General features: G+C 38.8%; 1 protein-coding gene across 1 annotated transcript in view; it reads right to left on the minus strand.

The window, feature by feature from the left end:
• parga (poly (ADP-ribose) glycohydrolase a) overlaps window positions 1-16,903 on the minus strand; it is a 215,302-nt gene that overhangs the window by 16,994 nt on the left and 181,405 nt on the right. The gene's annotated exons all lie outside the window — the stretch shown is intronic.

Here is a 16,903-nt window from a genome sequence, read left to right on the forward strand (position 1 = left end):
TTTATACAGCAGCAATATACACACTTCTTTAAAATTTAAATTGGGTTTTATTGAGCTAACTGACAGTTGTTTGATCATCGAAACATTACAGCATTTCACTACAGAGGCAATTGTGGACATTTATGCAACATTTCCTTGCTAATTCAAATTTAGCTATTAACCGATGCATAAAATTGGGTAAGGTATTCCAGACAAAGTACATTTCAAGAGCTGACTGCTCTGGAAAGTGACAACTAACTGGTGAAGATCCACAAGTAGTACAAATTCAGCATCTGGCTATCTGAATGTTATATGAATATGGACTTTCAACAGGACAAATAATAAAACTGACACACACAGTAACAAAGAGTATCAGAGATGATAGTTTGGAGCTACTGGGGTCAGCATTGCCTTTTCTATATTTGGAAGCGCCAATAATCAGTCCTATTGACACTGCCAAAAATGCTTTGAAAATGGTTTTAATTTACTACAGTTTACTAATTTACTAGTTAGTGGCATGTAAAATCTATAGACACAGCACTTTCACTAACGCAATGTATCATCAATAAACAATTTGCAGAATCATGCTCAAATTTAGATAGCAGCGTTTATCTATCCACAAGTGAAACTTAGTGATTCATAATTCTAATCTAATATAGATGCAAATATTCTTAAATGTGACTGAACAATTTGTCATTACAAAATGTGTTTGGGACGGTAATTTAGTTTATCAATTAAACTGTCACTAAAGTTTACAATATTCATTTATTGCGGTTTTGGACTACAGGAATTTTCATAGATAACTTTTTTTCTTAAACAACTTCTTTACATGTTGTCACTTTGACAACAACCAATCTTCAGAGAGAATAAACTGAAAATTCAAACTGCGTTAGAAATCTTATAGACTTGAACTTTACTTTTATGGCCGATGATGCAAAAGATCCTCTGCAACATTTAATTATCGACATAACTCTACTACATTTCAAATTTATAATATGCACTTGCGCTTCAGAGAAATAAACATATAATGCACACAATCTGTATAAACTAAAATTCAGCACTGCTTATTAAATTGCGCTACTTGATTGCACATAGTAGCAATATGCATGCCATTGTAAGAAGTTAGTTGCCTTGATTTTGATTTTGCATGCGAGAACATGTGACAAGAGTTTCCGTAGGTATTTTAAAGAGAACACATAATAAAACAAATCTCGGTTCTACAGAAGGGGAGTGTGGGGAACTAATAATGGAAAAAAATGGCCAATAAATTGAACAGGTACTTTACATAAATCTTCACTACATCCCAGAAATAGCTGTGGGGGGGGAAAGGAGAGGAACTTACGGGTAGTTCTTTCCTGAGCAAATATGTAAAGAAATATTATTAAATAACCCTTGAGAAGTCATAAACAAATCATAACAAATAGGATGATCTCATGAATAATTGACATTGAATAAAGTGAAATAATTTGATGACCATCACCCTCAAAGCCAGAGGCTAAACACAGGTTATCGATTATCACTAGACTATTAATCCAGAAAGGGTAAAAAATGAGGTCTGCAGATGCTGGAGATCACAGTTGAAAATGTGTTGCTGGTTAAAGCACAGCAGGTTAGGCAGCATCCAAGGAACAGGAAATTCGACCTTATGCCCGAAACGTCGAATTTCCTGTTCCTTGGATGCTGCCTAACCTGCTGTGCTTTAACCAGCAACACATTTTCAACTATTAATCCAGAAATTCAGGTAATGTTCTGGGGACCTGGGTTTGATGGTAGATGATTGATTTCAGATTTTTATTCAATTCAAATTCAAAGATCTGATGTTGATCATGAAACTGCTGACCGTTGGAAAAACCCATCTGATGTCCCTCAAGGATTGAAAATCCACCTCCCTGACGTAATCTGGTCTACAAGTCACTCTAGACCCATGGCAATGTAGTTAACTCTCAAGTGACCTCTTAAATGGCCTATCAACATGCTCAGTAGCAACTGCTAGAAAATCTCAAAAAAGGAATGAAACCAGATGAACAATCTGGCATCAACCAAGGCACTGGAAAAGACAACAGAAAACACAGTTTTATCGACTCTGTAAAACTTCTGGGCCTAGTGCCAAAATTGGGAGAACTGTCTCACAGACTAGTCCCACACATGGAATCATATGTTACACCACCATCCTTGGATATGTTCTGTGCCACTGAAGGGACAGCAAAAGTGGCGGCGCAGTGATGTGCAGTCAGGAGGGAGCTGCCATGGCAGTCCTCAACATTGACTCCAGGCACGATTAAGTCTCACAGCATCAGATCAAAAGATGGTACAAGGAAAGCACCTGATTACAACATACCATCCTCTGTCAGTTGATGATTCTGTGCTCCTCCATACTGAACCACACTGAGGGTTGCAAGGGCACAGAAGATCATTAATGAGAGATTGGGTTTGCCGCAGGTGGTGAAAGACTCAAGAGGGAGAAACATACTTGACCTCATCCTCATTAATCTGTCTGTTGCAGATGCATCTGTCCAAGTAAAATGAGTGACCACTGCACACTCCTCAAAGAGGTTTTGTCCCGCCTTCACATGGATAATAACTTACATTAAGTGGCACTATACCATGCTAAATGGGACAGTCTTTGATCAGATCTAGCAATTCAGGACTGGGCATCCATGAAATGCTAGGGCATCAACAGAGCAGAACTATACTCCAACACAATCTGCTACCTCATGGCCAAGCCTATCCTCCACTATATCATTACCATCAAGCCAAGGGATCAACACTATGTTCAATGAAGAGTGCAGGAGGGCACGTCAGGTATAGCACAAGACATACTTAAAATTGAGGTGAAGTTACAAATCAAAAACATGATTGAGTGCCAAACAGCATAAGTGATAGACAGGGATAAGTGATCCCGCAACCAACGCTCAGACTTCGCTCCACAGTCCGCCCACATCCAGTTGTGAATGGTAGTGAACAAACAACTCACTGGAGTAGTAGGCTACACAATTATCCCCATCCCAAATCCAGGTGATCCCAGTACATCAGAACAAAAGATAAGGCTAAAGGATTCGGGACAATCTTCAACCAGAAGTGCCAAGTGGATGATCCATCTCAGCCACCTCTAGAGTCCCCAGTAACACAGATGCTAGTCCTCAACCAATTCACTTCATGTGATATCAAGAAATGATTGGAGGCACTGGATACTGCAAAGGCTACAGGCACTGACAATATTATGGTAACAGTACTAAAGACTTACACTCTGGAACTTACCACATTGCTAGCCAAACTGCTCTAGTACTGCTAGAGTAAAAAATGAGGTCTGCAGATGCTGGAGATCACAGCTGAAAATGTGTTGCTGGTTAAAGCACAGCAGGTTAGCCTATTCCTGAGAGGCCTAACCTGCTGTGCTTTAACCAGCAACACATTTTCAGCAAGTACTGCTAGAACACAGGCATCTACCTGATAACATGGAAAACTGCCCAAGTATGTCTTTTATAAAAAAAGGGAGGATATATCCAACCAGCCAACTACAGTCCGAATTGTCCACTCGTGATCATCAGTAAAGTGACAGAGGGTGTCATAAATAGTATTATGTGGCAGCAACTGCTCAACAATAACCTTCTCACGAACTTCTAGCTTTGATTCCACCAGATGCTCTCAATTCCTGATCTCAATACAACCTTGGTTCAAGCATGGATATAAGAGCTGAACTCCAGAGGTGAAATGGGAGTGATAGTCTTTGACAACATACTTGGTACATAGGCAGATGATTAGTCACCTTAATTCAGACATGAGGTCGGTTGTCTCAGCTCCAGTAGGGAGTTCTTCAGGCAAGGGTCCTAGGTTCAACCATCTTCAGCTGCTTAATCGATGACCTTCTAACCATTATAAAAAGTCAGCGTGGGGATGTTCACCGATGCCAAGCAATGACTATCTCTAAGAACAGCCAACCTAAACATGGTCTCTTTGACATTCGCTAGCATTAACATCACTAAATGTCCGACCACTGCTGAAACTGAACTGGACTCGACAAATAAATACAGCGGCTACAAAAATGGGTCAGAGGCAAGGAATCCTGCAGTGAATAAATCACCTCCAGTCTCTTAAAAGCCCAGAGACACATAAATGCAGCAGCTACAACAGAAAGTCAGAGGCTAGGAATATTGCAGCTAGCAACTCACCTGAAAGCCTGTCCACCATCTACAAGGCACAAGTCAGGAATGTGATGGAATGCTCCCCACTTGCCTGGGTGACTGCAGCCTCATTGACACTCAAGAAGATTGACACCATCCAGGACAAAGCAGCCCACTTGGTTGGCACCACACCCACAAGCATCCACTCTCTCCAGCATCGACATTTAGTGGTAGCAGTGTGTACTATTTGCAAGATGTACTGCAGAAATTCACCAAAGATCCTAGGACAGCACCTTCCAAACCCATGACCACTTCCATCTAGAAGGACAAGGGCAACAGATACATGGGAACAACATGATCTACAAGTTCCCTTCCAAGCAACTCACTATCCTGACTTGCAAATATATCGTTATTCCTTCACTTTCGTTGGGTCAAAGTTCTGGAATCCCCTCCCTAATGCCTTTGTAGGGCTACCTACATTGATTGCACCTGTGCAACTAGAGAGCTCACCACCATCTTCTCAAGGACAACAAAGGATGGGCAAGATACTTTGGCCCAATCAGTGATGGCCACGTCCTATAAGTAAATTTTAAAAAATCAGAAGCCTCCAGAGGTGGTGACTTGCAAATATGGCCCATGTCTGCTCACAGAAAATGGCTGACAAAAAAGGATAGACTGGCATAATAGTGAAACACAAAATGGCTGAAAGATAAATGAGACTAACCATCTGTCCCAGCCTTTAAGTAAAAAAACCTTTGAAGAAAACTATTCCAAAGCCAATGTAAAGGGGGCCTTGAACAATAACCATCCTAGACAGTTATGATAAGAACGTGCCTACAAGACAAACAAACGAATATTCTCAGTTCATTAATGAAAGTGTGATTATGCTACTAAAGTAATCAATACCAGTTGCAAGATATAGCATAATAACTGCTTAAATAGTCACCAGAACAATAGTTAGCTATTTCGTAGTGAACAGTTGTTTCTTTATTACTCTGCAGTATTAGACAATCGGTTCTAGTTATTCTCCAACAAAAATAGAAGTACATATAACCAAAACATTTACGCCGGTGTGTGAAAGATAATTAGTTTTAAGTAGTACCCTCATTTGCCTTGGACAAAATAGACTGTTCACAGCCATTAATCACAAAGTACCCAGTGTAGAAACAGCTATAGCTAACCTTAACTAACTGCAGAGCAGAAATTATTACAAATTTTATAGCAATTAGTTACAATTAACTGTCTTGTGTATTATTGCACACATAATTAGAACAGTGGGAAATATAAGGGGAGTAACTGAATGGAATACAGTGAATAATAGAATTCAAGCTGTCCTTAGGAGATAAGCCTAAGGACAGCTGAGAGAGTGCAGCCAGTGACTTTGGAATGCGAATGAATAGGATGCATAGAAAGATCTCAAGGACTTGAGATTATAGTGCCTGGCAAACATTTTGAAATAATGGGAACCGGAGGCTGGCCACCTCATTGATTAGGTGTTTTACTAGATTGGGTATATGGATTAGGAGGGAAAGGCTGTAATTACATTGTATGTGATCATTGTAATACAGACATGCATAAAAATACTGCTTTTTACTGTACAAGGGAGAGTGTGTCATTGATCTACCCTCTGATCTGAGCTAAACATTAAGTGAATAACTGAGTTTGTATGCCAAGGCCAGATTCAAGGCATATCCTTTGGCAGTCTCCCTGATTCAATTGGTTCCTGCATGAATAAACTTCCACTTGCCTGAGTTAAGCCTGCCTCCTGAGTTTTCACACACAGTACCGGAAAAATGCTCCAACATTGGCAGCTTATGAACCGGCACAAATTATATACTTAAAATATTGCAAAATCTACTGTATTATTCTCTCCAATTAGTATAATTTTTAAAGCTATTTACCTCAATGTTACTCAATTGAATGACCCCACAAATATCAACAATTGATTCAACTTCGAGTCAATTTCTCCTCAAATACTGTAATCCTTTATGATGTTCAAGTAATCAGTTGTGGGTGCAAGTGACAAGGCTCTCTACTGCAAAGTTTTATTTAAAGCAATGTTGTATTGTTATTTAACTGATTTATATTGGAAATAAAGTATAACAGTGATGTTTTTAACCCCATATTACATTTCTTTGACTTATTACGTGTCTTTTCATTAAGATGACTCTTGATTATCTGGAATATTTGATCAAGTGGCACACTCTTTGCATAGATGCTGGATAGTAAAAGGTCGACTGTACTTTATAATCACAGTAAAACTTCCTAGGTTACTTCAGCAGAATGTCACTTGTTGCCCGAATGGTTAAGTCTCAAAGACGAGATACTGAATTCTGAGTTTCTACTGCAACTGAAAACTTACGAGGGTAACTGAGATGGACAGGGGATCACCTAACTGATAGAAAGTAGCCATCAATAGGCCATTTTCTGGTTGGCAAGATGAAACTAGTGGGTGCCTCAATTTTATTTTACAATTTATTGAAATGATATGGATGAAGTGGCCAAATGTTTAGGTGTTACACTTGATAATGGAATAAATAGGAAAGTAAGTTGTGACGAGGACATAAAGGAGGCTACAGAGATTATGGAGGGGTCAAGTAAGGGCAAGACCTGGGAAATGGGAGTATTGCATGAAAAAAATTGATCATTTTGGCAGAAGGAATTAAAGAAAAATAAATATAATATCTAAATGATGACAGATTGCCGAGTTGAGATTCAGATAGATCTGGCATGAATCACAAATGGTTTATGTGCAGGTACAAAAGAACCAGAAAAGATAATAGAATGTTATAGTTTATTGTGAGGGGAAGAGAATAAAAAATTAGGGAGGTGAATCTTCAATTCTAATGGACACTAGTGAGACACCACCTGGAATACTCCATAGTCTCCTTGTTCAAGGATGAATATAAATGTATTGGAAGCAGTTCAGAGATATGTCTTATGAGGAAATATTAGATAAGCCCGGCTTGTATCACCTGGAGCTAAGAATTGATTGACACACTCCAAGAAGTCTTGGCAGAGTGGCTGTGGAAGTGATAGTTCCTCTTTTGGAAGAACCTAGACGTGTTTAAAAATCTGGTTCACCCATTTATAACAGAGGTGATATAACAATTCTTTTCTCAGAAGATTGTGGGTCCTTGAAACTCTAAGTAGTTTAAGTAGAATCCTTAAGCAGAGTCTTCAACGATCAAGTGTAGGTAGAAATGTGGAGTAATGTGGGACTGTGTGGCTTACTTCTGTTCCTAATTCATACATTAATATGCACTTAAACTGCTCCATTCTGCTTACTGTATTGCTTTCTCTTCTAGTATCTCTCTCTTCTGGCACCATTTCTGTGTCATGCATTTTGAATGTAGATTTTTGAAAGTGCTATTTGAAAAGGATTTCAAAGTCCATGCTTTCCAGTCTGATTCTCAACTATAAAGGATGATTTATTCCCCCAGTTCATTCATAGGATGTGCGTTTTGCTGGCTGGACCAGCATGCATTGTCTATCTCGAACAGTCCTTGAGAATACGGTGGTGAGCTGCGGCCTTCAATTGTTGCAGATTATTTGGAGTAGGTATTTGGTGGTAGGAGGAGGTTTTCAGGATTTTGACACAACAACAATGGAGGATCTGTGCCTTAGGTTTTGGGGAGTCAGGTGGTGAGCTGGACACTGCTGGATTCCTAACCTCTGACCTGTTTTTGTAGTTACTGTAGTTATATGGTTAGATTAGAGTGGTGCTGGAAAAGCAGAATCGGTCAGGCAGCATCAGAGGAGCAAGAACTTCGACATTTCAGGCAAAAGCCCTTCATCAGGACTGAAGGCAGGGAGCCTCCAGGGTGGAGAGATAAATGGCAGGCGGTGGGGCTGGGGAGAAGGTAACAAAGAGTACAACAGGTGTATGGGGTGGGGATGAAGGTGATAGGTCAGAGAGGAGGGTGGAGCAGATAGGTGGGAAGGAAGGTTGGCAGGTAGGACAAGTTATGAGGATGGTGCTGAGCTGGAAGGTTGGAACTGTGGTAAGGTGGTGGGAGGGGAAAAATCTAGACTCCGATTTCCAGCATCTACAGTACTCACTTTTGCCTAGCTATATGGCTAGTTCGGTTCAGTTTCTGGTTGTTGAGAAACACCAGGACGTTAGCTGTGGAGGATTCAGCAATGGTAGTGCCACTGAATGTCAAAGGGCAATGCTTAGATTCTCTCTCAAAAAGCAAAATGTTTGGATTTAAAGTGGTGAGAAATTATTGAATATTATTGTCTGGAAGTTATGATGATCTTATATATAAATATCAGAAAGTTAACATGATAGTAGAGCCAACAATTGGGAGGACAAATTCATTTGTAAGTGGAATGAATTGCCAGAGGAAGTGGTGGATGCAGGTACAATTATAACATTTAAAATACATTTGGACAGGTTCATGAACAGGAAAAGTTTATAGGGATATGGGCCAAATGCAGACAAACGGGACTAATTTAGTTTGGGAAACTTGATTGGCACGGACTGAAGCATCTGTTTCTATGCTGTGAGACTCTTTGAATTTCTGACTGTCAGAAACTAAATTGGAATTCTATAATCTGTTTAGCAGGGAAAGATGTAGCTGGCTAGGGAAGACAGGAGACAATTTCTTTTGAGGGGTGCAGGGGAAGGCAGCCAAAGCACACTGAGCCTGAATGGCCTCATTCTATATTGATACTGACTGCTACCTTATGCTAAATTTCCTCATACTCTTATGAGACCATTAAATTTAGCTTTCAGAAAATAATATCTGGATGGCAGAATTACTCTGAAAAATAATAGGGGACAGAAAGAACAATTAAAATTCCAAATGAATATTTAGTTATTTAAAAAAAGCAATTGTTTGATAGTGAGGGCAAGTGACTAATCATTATTCAGAAGAGCTCAGAAACCTAGTTTTCATCCCACAATGCATAATTGTGGTATTCAGCAGATAACTTAAAATACAAAGGAATCATGGAGATTTGTAGGTTGTAGCACCAAGCCAAATCACTCAGCCTAATGCACAGCTAATCACATCATGATTATTGGTTCAAGAACAATCTCAAAGAGAGTAGTCTGTTGCATTTTAAATATGATATAACGTAGATCAGGTAGCAACATGTCAGAATTACACCCCATATGGAATATGATAATTTTCCATTAAACCCATGTAGGCAATTAATGACTCTGTTGACATCTATAAAGCTTTAGAAATCAAAAAACTAAAAGTTCATAATTTCATTGCAACCTTTGTTACAAGTTACACTTCACTTATATTTCTAAAACATACATTTAAATTCAAACAGCAAATTTTGCACTGTTGTCAAGATTTTAGAAATAATCTTGGCTGTCTGGAAACTAGTCAATGAAGTTACACACAGTGTTCTATCAAAATTGTGATTAAATGTCCTGCGTAATGCGATCTGATTACTTCAATCAAAATTCTGACATTCATATTCTTTTCATCCAAGTTAAATGTAAAATCTGTAGTTCTTAAACCTCCTACTGAGTAAAAGCATCAATAGAAAAATCAGGGAGGCCCAATATTTATTGCACTGCTGCCACAGTTGGTAACAGTGGATTAGAAGTCTGTATTCGTCAGTGGGAAGAGCACCATAGTGTCACAAAATTTTGTTCTTCAGTAGCGCAGAAAATGGTTTTCCAACCTGAACACTGTCAGCAAAAAAAAAAGACATCACTACAGCCCTTCCCAATAGGATGAGCAAATCTCTTTATAGAGCTGGGCAGACAAACTGCATTTCTAGCCATAGAGTTACAGCTAGTTGAATGCCTAATTGTATTTTAATTCTTAGATTTCCCTGTTTGTTACATAAAACAAATGGCAATCCAAATTCTCTTCAATATTCAGTTGTGGAACCACTGCTCTCATAAAAATCAAAAAGTTTCTGTTATTGCATTTGGCTAATTTAAAACTTGGACAATTAGTGGTTGCATGGCAGCCTATAATTTCCATGTCGGGAATGTGTTAATTAAACATTTCCCAATTATTGTAAGGAAAATTTCCATCTTTCCTCATCATTGTCTTATTGTATATTTCAATATGTCGACTGCAACAATGAAATCTCGATAAAAAAGTGAAGGGTGAATTGGCCAGAGATAGTGAAAACCAATGCAATGAAGTGCAGTGTTTTAGTATTATTTCAAAAAAAGTGGAAATGATTTAATTACGTTGATATTATTCAGGTAACCTCTTCAGAATTGCTGTTTTGTTTTATTAATTTATGGTAGCCATCTGCTGCATATTTCTTTGGAGTAAGAACTGGAGATAGTTCTTTGCTAAAGGAAGCACTAACACCTTGAGATTTGGAACAGGTTTCAACTTTTGCATATAAACCAAACACAGTTAGAGATAGTGTATGGTATCTCCTCTACTTGAAGTTAAAACTTATAGGTATTGTTAATCAACCTGTTTAGGAATGTTATCAGTAGGTGAGACTTCACAGAATCACAAAATCCTTAAAGTGTGGAAGTAGACCATTCAGCGCGTCGGGTTCCCCATGAATGTTCCAAAGAGTATCTCACCTAGACCAACCCCTGTACCATATCATTTTCCCTGTATTAGCATGGCTAATTCACCTTACCTGCACAATCCTGCACACTGTGGACAATTTCTTATTCACTTAACTTGCACGTCTTTGGACAGTGGGAGGGAACTGAAGATTACCTGGAAGAACCATGGGGAAAATGTGCAAACTTTACACAGACACAGCCCAAGGTTGGAATCGAACCTGGGTTCCTGGCACTGTAAGGCAGCAGTGCTAACCATTGATCCACCATGCTGCCGCTTGAACCTGGACCTCCTGGGTCAGAGGTAGGAACATTTCCAGTGCACCACAAGAGCCCTAAAATTAAATTGAAACTTCTGTAGTGGGACTGGTTCTCAACCTTTTTAACTCCATGTAAAATGAATAGGAACTTATGGCATCATCATCAGTGGGATAATTATTAGAAAAAAATCTTTATGGATTTCAAATAGTTATTTGGTCAGTTTCAAAAATATTTCATAGTAACTTACATTAGAGTGGCAAATTACCATTGGTCAAGTGCAGTTCTCAACAAAATACTAGCTGTTTGAGAACTAAATTATAATGCCCTATCAGCCAACATGGTGCCAAAATCACACTCCAAAATGAAACGGAGGTAGTAAATTTAGTTAAATTTGATCGAGGTCACGAAGCATACAGGAATTAATATTTTATAAAACTTTAGATGGTCTCCGAGAGAGTCTGGTGAAGAGAAGCTACAAGTATTCCCCGACCGCTGATATCATGGACCTCTGGCTGCTGTTTATAATAGAAATTGTCCCAAAAACAAAAGCCTTGGCTTACATACTACATGGGTACAAATAGAGGAAAATAAAGCACAGAAGACAGAAGCATTCTCAATTTCCTCCCATGGTTCTATTTAGAGAAATACAGGAAAACACTACCTTTCAACCAACATCTAAATCAAATGATCTCATTATTTATTTAATTGCTGTTTGCAGGTATTTGCTGTGCGTAAATTGGCTGTCATGTTTCTACATTAAATAGTTTTGAATTGCAAACTTCATAATAAGCTCCAAAATGTTTTGGCTTGACCAATCATGAAAAACATAATACAAATGCACATTAGGTCATTTAAAAAATGGAACAATGTATATCTACACTAAGTTGAAAATGTGTTGCTGGTTAAAGCACAGCAGGTTAGGCAGCATCCAAGGAACAGGAAATTCGACGTTTCGGGCCAGAGCCCTTCATCAGGAAACACACTATATCTACACTAAGCCTATATTTATTTCAGCGCATGCTTAGTCCTATCCAGTTTAAGAAATGCAGGAATGAAGAGCTAACACAACAGGCCATTCCCTTCACATTCCACAGGCACAAAGAGAAGAAAAAAAACCCTATAACCTTCCTTAATTTCTTTTAATCTGTTTGATAACTTTATCTTTTTAGATTTATTTCGAGAAACTCAGACATTTTTGCATGTAGAGAATCATAATGGAATGATTTTCTGGGAGTGATACTGTACAACATTTTACAGTAAAGCAACATAGCACCAAAAAGGAGGTTGAACTGCACTGCAGGTATTATAACTTATATTTTCTAGATAAGTTCAGTTAGGTTAATATCAAAGCTCAATTAACATTACCCTGACACTATTACAGTAGCTGTAATATATTTATCAGCATACTACCTCTTAAAATTCCATATTTTATGGCATAGACAATTAAATTGGACAGTATCAAAAGTTTAATTTTTAACCGTCATTGCATCAATAGAATCAAGCAGGGTAACACTGACTTTATATATTAGATAGTTGCTTCAAACAATAGCAACATTTTTACCTTTGCAATCTCAAATTGCTATTTTGCTCTTCAGTGACGCCTGAACTACTGTACTAAATGTGTACAATACATTTCATTTGCTCTGGATATGGTGAAAATTATCAAGAAATTAAGCAATCAGCAACTCTTCAACTCCATAAGTTGCTGTAATGGTGTGACACCTGCACCTGAAAACCTTCAGCAACTCAGGATATAGTTCTAACATAGCCTTGTTAGAATATTGCTTCAAGAATAAATACTCAACTAGCGGGAAATTGATCTTTTTCCTTCCCAATGAAGAAAGTAAAGCCAGCATTGGTTATTCAATTCCTAGCATATATAAAGCTGACTGGTAAGACACAAATAACTTAATATTAAGCACTAAACTCCTTATTTTGCTCAGACGTCATCTGACATTAACAAAATTTCTCACTAATTGTCAGTATTTGTACATCAATCACAATTGCACTGAACAAAGCTGTAGTCAGAAATAACACCATGGGTCAGTTTGACTGATCTCAGTAGTCAGGGCAAAAAAGCCAATTGAATGGCTCTGAACAGGGAGATAAGAGTGCAGCAAGTGGCTATGACACTTTCAAAGGTCTTGGAAAGAAAGAGAACATTCAAATTTTGGACAGTGAAGGGGCTATGGTTATTCTTGGTGTCTGCCATACTTCAACGTCAGCACTCAAAGTTAAGTCTAACTCTAGAAAGTTGAGGTAGACACTTTGATTGATACTGAACTACAATGAGAGGACTGCACCATCAGAGGTATCATCTTTTGGGTGAGATATTACAATAAGGCCTTATCTTCCCCCTAAGGTGGGCTATTTTAAGAACTGCAGGGCGGTTTCATTAATGCCCTGGCCAACATATATCCTTTAACATCTGCTAATCTGGTATGTGTGGCACTTTGCAGTACAATTCAAGAGCATACACACTTCAAAATACTTCATTGCTGTGAACCACATTTGGATGTTCTGAGTTTAGCAGAAAGTGAGGACTGCAGATGCTGGAGATCAGAGCTGAAAAATATGTTGCTGGAAAAGCGCAGCAGGTCAGGCAGCATCCAAGGAGCAGGAGAAGCGACATTTCGGGCATTCCTGAAGAAGGGCTTATGCCCAAAACGTCGATTCTCCTGCTCCTTGGATGCTGCCTGACCTGCTGCGCTTTTCCAGCAACACAGTTTTCAGTTCTATCCTGAGTTTATCACACCTATGATATAGAGGCAGATCTATGCTTCTTTTCTAGTTGGAGGATAATGGCAGTAGTTTTGGAAAATGTAGGGACTCAGCTAGAAGATGGTAATAGGTCAATGATATCAGTGAAAACAGATTCACCGCATAGAACAGATGCTGTTTTGGTACAAGAGGGCTGCCTATTCTTTTATGTAAAGATATAGTGAAAAAGACACTGCTTGGATGAAAAAAAACAGTTTTAGTTTTAGTTTTACATTGTACTAGCAAATCCAACACAGTCAATTTCCATCCAACAGTAAAGTGATAGAAAGGGTCAGCAACAGTGCTATCAAGCAACAATCGCTTAGCAATAACCTACTCACTGATGCTCAGACTGGGTACTTCCAGAGCCACTCAACTTCTGAACTCATTACAGAATTGGTTCAAGAACGGACAAAAGAACTGAACTCCAGAGTTGAGAAGAGAGATTGTCCTTGACATCAAGGCTGCATTTGATTGAGAGTAGGATCAAGATGTTCTAACAGAACTACAGTCAAAGGGAATCACAGGGAAAACTCTCCATTCGCTGGAGTTTTAAATTAGCACAATGAAAGATGGCTGCGGTTATTGAAGGTTTAGTCATCTCAGCTCAGGACGTCAGCACAGGAATTCCTCAGGGTGGTGTCCAAGACTCAAATGTCTTCAACTGCTTCATCAATGACTTCATCTCCTTCATAAGAACAAAAGTGAGGATGTACACTAATAAGTGCACAATACTCAGCATCATTCAAGACTGCTCAGATACTGAAGCAATTTATGTCCAATGTAGCAAAACCTGGAAAATATCCATACCTGGGCTGACAATTAGCAAGTAATATTCTTGCCACACAAGTACAGGTAGACGATCCTTTATCTGAAATGCTCGGGACCAGCTGTTTTTCGGAATTCAGAATTTTTCGGTTTTCAGAATAAGTGACAGTTTAATGGTGAAATTTTTAAAAACCTTACTGGAGGAGCTTGTAAGTGAAAATGGGCCATAGGTGCTTGGACACGTCCCCCCCCCATCCACCCCCAAACATTGTTTCTGAGTGGTACGTATCCGAGTGGATGTCGACTTGGGGGCGTTCATGGAGAAACCCCAGGCCTGTCAGTGCTGGGCCACAGCCCTCCCCCCACGGTGCAGCTGAGTGATGTGCTTGCACGCCAAATAACCTTGTTAATGAGAAAAAAACTCTCAAAAAAATCTTTGGATTCAGAGCCTTTCGGATGTTCAGATAAAAGACCTTTTACCTGTACCAGACATCATCTCCTTAAAAAAAATCTAATCATCATAGTTTAATGTTCAATGGCATTACCACCACTGAATTCCCCATCGTGGAGGCTACCATTGACTAGAAATTGAATAGGACTAGCCATATCAATACAGCAAGAGGCTAGGAATCTTGCAGCAAGTGACTCATCTTTCCAAAATCATTCCACAAGTCACAGATCAGGAGTGGGATGGAACAGTCCACACTTCCCTGAAGTTCCAACAATATTCAAACTCAACACCATCCAGCATAAAGCAACTTGCTTGTTGAGAACCATATCCACGAACATTCACTTCCTCCACCTTTGAAACACAATATCTACAAGATGCACTACAGAGATGCACAAATACTCCTTGAAACATACCTTCCAAACCCATGGCCACTACCGTTTACAAGGACAAGGGCAGCAGATACATGAGAACACCACCATCTCTAACATCTTCTCCAAACTATTAACCATCTTATGCAGAAAAATATTGCTATTCTTTCATTACCACTGTGCCAAAATCCTGAAACCTGCTCCATAGCATCAAGCATCTACTCAAAATGTACTGAATCAATTCAATGAGGTTGCTCATCACCACCTTCTCAAGTACCTTTAAAAATGGGTAATGCATGTTTGTCCAGCCAGCAAAGTCCAACTTAAGGAAAGAATTTTAAAAAGTGATACATTGAAAGATTTCAGACAATGGAGGTTCCTCTGGACTCCTCTCAACCTGCTACCTATTATGGGAGACACTACTGCACAACCTTGGATAGGATCTCTTCATGACAGCCTTAAGAGCTACCCAACCTTAGTGCCTCTCACTGACTTTTCCTTTTTCCTTAATGGTTTGTAAAACATGCCATGTGCAGATACTGTGAAGTGGGGTCATGAAGTTATCAAGTCATATTTATGACTGGACAATTATTCAAGAACAGAAAAAGTCAAAAACTGCAAAAGTAACAAGATCTACGTATCCTTTACAACTCAGAGGTTGCTTGCCCACAAAATCGTAAACATTGAAAGGAAACCCAAACACAGCTCATTCAACAGCACATGCAGGCCCCTGTCTGCAAAGTGGGAGCCAAGTTTTCTTTATAAACAATTTCCTCATTCATCACCAACGTGTAGACAATAGTTTCAGGCTTGCATTGTCTGATGTGGTGTGCAGCTGACCTTACAATCTGGCACCAGCATCATGAAAGTTAAAAGGTGTGGGCAGTGACTAGCATTTCAACCTCGCCAGCTGAAGAGACCAGATGAATAATTAACAAGATGAAGAGTGGAAGATTGCTTGTAAAAACTAACTGAAATGAAGAAAATTCCATCCACAGATTAGGACAATAAAAGAATGAAGGAGATTAGAAATTGTCTTTACAGGATGCCCATTTGCCTTACTAAGTAAGCTCAAATACAGGAAACGTAGAAGCAGGCTGAATGGGTTAGGTGACACACACACACACACACACACACACACACACACACACACACACACACACACACACAGTAGAATTGCATGTGAGGCAATCCATTTTACTGAATTTGCGTTTGTCAGGGATGTGTTTATAGGATGTCACTACACTGGAACAGCTACTTAAATAATCTATTATTCTGTAAAGTTTTCCATAGCATTAAGGTATTCCAATTTCTTTTTTCTTTTGCTGTATGTTAACTATCGTGTATGAATAAAATGCATTTAGCTTCAAGACTGGTAGTTCAACCAATCGAATTGCATCTAGAATACAACGTCTGGCACTTTAAAGAAAGAAAACATTAGGGTCTAAGCTATCTTATTAATATATTTCAAGGGTTTGGTCTGGTCCATAAAAGGATCTATCTAGTATCAGATTCCTTATACACTCATGTATAATTCCTCTATGTGAAGTTGGAGAATAATCTAAAGATTTGCTTCTGTATTGGCATTTGTGTTTTGTTTTAACACAAATGGAGACTGATATTTTAATTAACTATTTATATTGGTTAGCTTTGTTGCGTTTTTTTATTAAATTTATCGCTATTC

Source organism: Hemiscyllium ocellatum, chromosome 43 (assembly GCF_020745735.1).
Source record: "Hemiscyllium ocellatum isolate sHemOce1 chromosome 43, sHemOce1.pat.X.cur, whole genome shotgun sequence".
In the NCBI taxonomy this organism is placed as follows: domain Eukaryota; kingdom Metazoa; phylum Chordata; class Chondrichthyes; order Orectolobiformes; family Hemiscylliidae; genus Hemiscyllium; species Hemiscyllium ocellatum.